Source organism: Lygodium microphyllum, chromosome 3, assembly GCF_053477565.2.
Source record: "Lygodium microphyllum isolate KBCC chromosome 3, Lygodium_microphyllum_v1.1.10, whole genome shotgun sequence".
NCBI classification, from domain to species: domain Eukaryota; kingdom Viridiplantae; phylum Streptophyta; class Polypodiopsida; order Schizaeales; family Lygodiaceae; genus Lygodium; species Lygodium microphyllum.
In genome coordinates this window covers 53,664,128-53,671,756 of record NC_141137.1, presented here as the reverse complement: position 1 = coordinate 53,671,756, position 7,629 = coordinate 53,664,128, and positions in this window count along the sequence as shown.

The window sequence follows — 7,629 nt, the reverse complement described above, 5'->3', positions numbered from 1 at the left end:
TGATGGTTAAGGGGGATGAAAGAAAGAGGATTATCTCTCTTGTTAAGGAGGGGGATTTTTATAGGGGGGGAGAAGGGTATAACGGGGAGGGGATGTGGCATGAGGCCCCCTTCCTCTTCCTCCAATTAGGTGGCCAAAACGCCCTTTCGGCCATGCAATCACTTGTTATGTCCAACTCCCTCCCCCATCTCGTAGTTCAACTCCTCCTCCATTCCGAGATTCAACTCCCCTTGCCCTCGTCAAACTTCCCCTCCCTCCGCCAACTAGATGGCATCGACAAGGGAGAGGCAATGAAAAAAAGTTTTGTTTATTATTATTTTTAAAAAATAAAAATAAAAAGGGGGGATTGACATCAAGGGCGGCGGGATATAAGGGGGGGACGATATTAATACGGTGGCGGCTTATTACATCCTTCCCCCTTAAGGAATCGAGATGTCCTCATCTCGAAAGGAATTGGGGGTATTGTTGGTTGAGAGCTCTCTCGTCAACCCATGTGGTATCTTCTTTTGGATGAGGTACTCTTTGAGGGTTCTACTCCTCAATCTCTTTTCTCGAATGTCTAGGATTCTATGTGGACAAAGTGCAAGGACTCCTTGGCTTGGCATTACAACTTGTTGATTATTGAGCACATTGTGAGCTTTAACATTCTCAGGGAGTTGGAGTTAAAAAGCATTGGGCCCTAGACACTTGAGGATCCTTAGGGTCCGCAATACCTTGGACTCAGTTTCTTAAATTTTCCCAGTGATAAGGGACTCTTCTTGGGTCGTACGTGAATAAAAACCCTATCTCGTTCTTTGAAGAGTCGCTCTTGTCTATTTAGATCTGCATAGGCTTTCTACCTATCCTTGGTGGCTCTAATGTCTTGTTTGATGGCCTTGATCTATTCATCCATCTCCTCAAGAATCTTCTTGGAAGCTTCTACCCTTAAGGTAGGATCTAAAAAGCTCAATGGGGTATGGCAATCATGCCCATACAATTCTTGAAAAGGTGTCATTTGAATGCTTTGTTGGTGGTAGGAAGCATTATAGGCAAACTCTACCAGTGGTAGATATTGGATCCATTTTCTAGATTCGCAACAACAATATGCCCTAAGAATGTCTTCAATGACTTGGTTGAGTCTCTCCGTTTGGCCATCATTTTGAGGGTGATAGGCTGTACTAAAACAGAGTTGAGTCCCAATGGTCTCGAATATCCCTCTCCATAAATGAGATGTGAAGAGGGAATCGCGGTCACTAATGATCCTTCTAGGTAACCCATGGAGTTTGAATATCTCCTTGATGAAAAATCTGGCAATATCTGAAGCTTTATAGTTTTTCTTGACTGGAATGAGGTATGTAACCTTAGTGAGCATGTCTACTATAACCATAATTGAGTTGTATCCTCGTTGGACTGAAGGTAACCCGACAACAAAGTCCATGCTGATGAATTCCCACTTCATCTGGGGAATGTCAAGAGGTTGCAACTTCCTAGGCATCTTGACATGTTTTGCTTTAATGCGCTGGCAAGACAAACATTCCGTGACATATTTGAGCACATCTCCCTTAAGCCTTTCCCAATGATAGCTCTTCGTGGCCTGTGTTAAGGGTCTTGATATATCCGAGATGGCCTGAAAAGGGGGAATCATGTGCTTCCCAAAGTATTCTCTATTTGAGTTTCCTACTTGAGGGTATGCACAATCTTGTCCTAGAGTAGACAAGTCCCTCATTGATAGAAAATTCATGATACTTGACCTTAAGTTTGGGGTTTCGGTCCTTTTCCAAAATCTCCTTAATTGTCTTCAGATATTCAGGGTCATGGCTAGCTTCCTCCTTTGCTAGTTCAAGGATAGGGTTGCTAGGCATTGACACCATTGTTGCCAATGATTATGTCATTGAGGGTTACTCCGTAGTAAGACAGTTGAGGAACACTTTGTGACTTAAGGCATTAGCGACTACATTCTCTTTGACAGCCCGATACCTGATTTCAAAGTCATATTCTTGCAGAACCTCAATCCAATGACGTTGTTTCATATTGAGGTTGGCCTAGGTGAAGATCCATTTAAGGCTCTTATGGTCTGTGACCAAAGAGAATTTGTTTCCAAGCAGATAGTGTCACCAAAGCTTGAGAGCATGAATAACTGCTAATAGCTCCAGGTCATGCGTAGCATAATTCCTTTCATAGGTCTTTAGCTTCCTCGAAGAATATGCTATAGGATGACCTTCTTGCATTAGTACATAGCCTAGTGCAAGTGAACTAGCATCCATGAAAACTTCAAATTCCTTGCTCAAGCTAGGGAGCTTTAGAATTGGTGACGTCACTAAGCTATGCTTGAGCTGATCAAAACTTGATTGTTAAGTGGGTGTCCACACTATGGCAACCTGCTTCTTCAACAAATTTGTAAGGGGTACTGTGAGATTAAGGAGTAGTCCTTAATGAAGATCTTGTACCAACCTGTTAATCCAAGAAAGCTATGCACTTCTTTAACAGTAGGTGGAGGCCACTCTTGGACATCCTTGACCTTTGTAGGATCTACAGTGATTCCCTCATTTGACACAATAGATCCGAGGTATTTAATCTGCCTCTTGAGGAAGGCATACATTTTCTTCTTAGCATAGAGCTTATGAGTTCTCATGGTCTCAAGGACAATGCAAACTTGGGATTCATGATCCTCCTCTTCCTTGGAATAAACCAAGGTATCATCAAAGAAGACAAGCACAAAATCATCAAGATATGGTCTAAAAATATCCTACATTAGCGTGTTAAAGGTGGCAGGGGAATTAGTCAATCCGAAATACATGTTGAGATATCGAGCTCCACTTGTGATATGCCAGGGTGACCGTTGTGCATTTATGTCACCGACTTGTCAGTTGCAGATGTGGTTGGTACACCGCCCATGAATAATAGCTAGATGACAACTATCCTTATCTACTCTAGTTCGTGGCTCAGTTAGTATGCCACCTTAGTTAGTTGAGTTTGGTTTGAGACCCATATATAGGGTTCTTCTATTTCTATGTACTAGAGTTCTTTTTGGCTTACACAACTAAGAAGAGGAAAAATGTTTTCAGCCTCCATCTTTGTGTGTATTCCCCCATTGTGCAAGCAAGAAAGCTACAAGTGAGACTCCTTCCTTCTCTCCCATAATCTTGACATGGTATCAGAGCCTTGTTCGTGGTAAGAAGCTCAAGAAAGCAAGCCAAGTTCGCAGTGTTCTGGTAAGAGGACCAGTGTTGCTTTCATTTTTCTATTTTGGGAGCAAGTCTCTGCAGGTAGCACAACCGGAAAGTGCAAGAGTGCATTGTCTCAGATTGAGACGCCCTTCGCGGTGTAGCAAGAGGGAAGTATATGTTGCGGGCAAGGGCTTTAGCCCTTGCTTGCGCTGTTTTTTTTATTTGAGGCCATTTTGGGGCCTGTTTTAGAGGCGGAAGTTTTCTGCATGCACTCAGGAAAAGGCCCTGTTTTATGCTGTGCGACCACTGTTCTACAGGTCGGTGAAAAGTTACCACAGAAATTGCATCGTATGCTTGTGTGCAGAGACATTGGGAGTTACAGAATCATCCTTGTTTCCTGTTTATGCAAAATCGTCACTAGGAAGTGACTGTGTGGTCAAATACCACTTTCGCTAGTTTTGCAGATTTGCCCTTGTGAGGGTGAAGCTGTGTTTTTTGCAGTAACAGAATTTTTTGCAGTGTTCTGTAATGGCGTCTGATTCTCTTTCACAGATTGTCACTGAAAAGCTTGACAAGAACAACTTCCAAGCATGGAAGTTTAGAATGACGAATTTCCTTATGGGAAAAGGATATTGGGAATTTGTTGCAGGAAATGAAGAAGAACCAGTTCTTCCTGATGTTCCCAATCAACAGCAAATGGAGGCATTTAAAGCATGGCATGAGAGAGCCAGGAAAGTTATGTACTGGCTGTCTATCAGTATTTCAGACTCTATGATTGTGCATATTCAGGATGCAAGTACGCCAAAGGAGGCATAGGATACTTTGTCAAAAATTTATAGCACAAATACGCAAGCCAGAAAAATGTAGCTCAAGCAAGAGTTGCATAATGTGCAAAGAGAAAGTATGAGCATCAATGACTACCACATGAAGGTGAAGAAGATTGCAGATGCACTTGCTTCCATTGGGTCGCCAGTGGAAGATGATGATTTAGTTTCTGTGACCTTGAATGGTCTAGGAAAGGATTATGCACAGTTTTGGACATCCATTTCAGTTCGTGAAAGATTTCCTGATTTTGAGGAGTTGATTGCTCTTCTAATTTCTGAGGAGCAGAGAAATGGTGGTGCATCTTCTTCAGGAGGAACTTTAAAAGAAACTGTATTCTACTCAAATGCTGGAAGAGGTAGAGGTAGAGGTAGAGGAGGCCGATCTGGAGGCCGTGGTAGAAATCAGAATATGCAGCAGACTCAAGAAAACCAGTCCTATGGAGGAGGACGTGGTAACTCTAGAGGTAGGGGGAGCCAAAGAGGTCGTGGTGGATGGCAAAGAGGCCAAAATGCAAACAGCAATGTTGAATGCTACTACTGTGGTAAAATGGGTCATATGGCTAAAGACTGCTATAAAAAGCAGAATGACATCATGAATGGGAAATTGCAACAAGGAAATTATGCATCTTCTAGTAGACAGAGTGATGACAAAAATGAGCATTTGTTTATGGTGCAGCACATGAACAATTCCGTGACAAGTGCAGAAGAAAGCAACGAAGTGTGATATATTGACTTAGGTGCATCAAACCACATGACAGGTCATGCAGAATGGATGCAGGATGCAAGAAAAATGGAAAAACCAGGATTTGTGGAGACTGATGATGATACTGCACATCCTATTGTGCAGATTGGAAAAATTCCTTTGTCTATGCAGGATGGGAAAAAGAAATACCTGTCAGATGTATTTCATGTCCCGAATATCACCAAGAATCTGGTTTCTATTGGTCAAATGGTTGAGCAGGGCTTGCAGGTCAGATTTAATCCTCATGGATGCTTTGTTGAGGATATAAAAAATAAAGGTCGCTTGATAGCAAAAGGAAAGAAGAAGGGCAGAATGTTTACGTTGGATGCAGATATGCCTGAATTGAGTGCATCAATGTTTGCACATGGGACCGGTGTAGTTGCAGATATTGATATCTGGCATAAACGCATTGTTCATGTTAATGTACAACGACTTAAATCAATGCAGGCCCAAAATATTGTTGCAGGATTGCCTAAATTCAAGGTTGCAGAAATGCATAAGGTATGTGAAGCCTGTCAGTTTGGAAAACAGGCAAGGAAACCATTTCCTAGACATGTTCAAGAGAGTAAGAAGCCATTGGAATTAATCCACTCTGATGTGTGGACTACTAAAGCTGCATCTCTTGGAGGCTATCATTATTTTGTCACTTTTATTGATGACTATAGCAGAAAAGTTTGGGTGTATTTTATGAAAAAGAAAAGTGAAGTTTTTGGGCGTTTCAAAACTCTTAAAGCTATGGTTGAAAAAGAAACAGGTCTGTAAATAAAATGCCTAAGGTCAGATGGAGGGAGAGAGTACCTCTCAAATGAGTTTGCAAGGTTCCTGCAGGAATATGGCATAAAGCAGCAATATTCATGCAGTCACACCCCACAACAAAATGGAATTGCAGAAAGGAAAAACAGGCATATTGGAGAGGTATCCCGTGCCATGCTCAATGAAAAAGACATGCCAGATTTTTATTGGGCTGAGGCAGTTGCTACAGCAGTCTACATAATGAACAGGACTCCCACTGCAGCAATACATGGGATGACTCCAGAGGAGAGGTATACTGGTAGGAAACCAGATATTTCTCATTTGAAAATTTTTGGTTGCATTGCCTATGTTCATGTGCCAGATGAGTTGAGATCCAAGTTGGATCCAAAAGCTGAGAAGTGCATCTTTATTGGTTACTCTTTGCAGCAGAAAGGGTATAGATGCTATAACCCTTCTACTCGTAAGTTTACAGTGAGCAGAGATGTTGTTTTTGATGAGATGAGTACCTGGTATAAACCACTAAATGTGATTGATAATGTAGATGCACAAAATGGTAATGCTGCACAGAATTCACAGCAGCAGTATAAGATATTAGTGGACCTGGAGCGTCCTCTAGCAGTGGTTCACATTCTTCGCCATGGACAGGTAGATTGAGATCAAGAGAATCTTCTCAAAGCAATGCAGATAGTGGTATGCAGGTATCACGAAAAGGAAAAGAGAAGGTAGATCAGCCCATGTTTGATGTGAATGCAGGTTACTCTTATGTGGATGGTGAATCCAGTGGCTCAGAACAGAGCATTGATGATGAGTTGGGTATTCCTTCTATTGTTACACCTGGAGTAAGGAAGACCAGGGATGTTTTGAGAGCACCTGGAAGTGAGCCTACTTTACGCAGGTCTACCAGAGCTAGGTATCCTATGGATAGGCTGAAATATAATGGATTTACAACCATTCACTATGCATATATAGTCAAAGTGATACAAGAACCAGAACCCACTTCTTTTGAGCAAGCCATGGGAAAAGAAAAATGGGAGAAAGCTATGGATGAAGAAATGGATGCCTTGGAAGTAAATGCTACATGGGAGTTGGTACCTTTGCCTAAAGAGAAGAATGCAATTGGCTGTAAGTGGGTTTATAAGGTGAAGCACAACGCAGATGGTTCTGTGAACAAATACAAGGCAAGATTAGTAGTCAACGGTTATGCACAAACATATGGCATTGACTATGAAGAAAGATTCAGTCCGGTTGTAAGGATGGCAACCGTAAGAGCAGTCATTGCTATGGCTGCATCAAAGGGATGGTCTTTACATCAGATGGATGTAAAGAATGCCTTCTTGCGTGGTGATTTGCAAGAAGAGGTCTATATGGAGCAGCCACCAGGTTATGTGCATGCTGTTCATCCTGAGTTTGTTTGCAGGTTGAAGAAATCCTTGTATGGCTTGAAGCAAGCACCTAGAGCATGGTCTGACAAGATAGGACAGTATCTTGTCACTATTGGGTTTCAGATTTCCAAGGCAGATTTCTCACTTTATGTGAGAAAAATAGAGAAAGATATTATGCTGCTTGTCATTTATGTTGATGATTTGATTATCACAGGTGATAGTGATGAAGATATCTTTCATGTGAAAATGCTATTGAAGCAGAAGTTTGAGATGAAGGATTTGGGAGAGCTGCGTTATTTCTTGGACATTGAGGTGATTAGATCACCAAGTGGGATATGGCTCTTGAAGAGGCAGTATGGATTGGACATGCTGTCCAAATATGGGATGACAGGCTGTAAGCCTATTTTAGTTCCTTTGGAGCAGAACGTGAAGTTGAGCGCAGATGCAGGTGAGCTTCTCAAAGACCCTACTATGTACAGACGCATAGTAGAAAGTTTGATTTATATGACTATTACCAGGCCAGATTTGAGCTATGCTGTTGGATTGGTAAGTCAGTTTATGCAGGCTCCAAGGAAACCACATTTGGATGCGGCTAGACGCATACTCAGATATGTGAAGTCCACATTGCAGTATGGACTATTTTATGAGACTGGGGTTCAGATACAGTTGCATGGATACACTGATGCTGATTGGGCTGGTAGTATTTCTGATAGACGATCTACCAGTGGATATGCATTTTCTTTTGGGAGTGCTGCAGTCACTTGGAGCAGCAAGAAACAGCC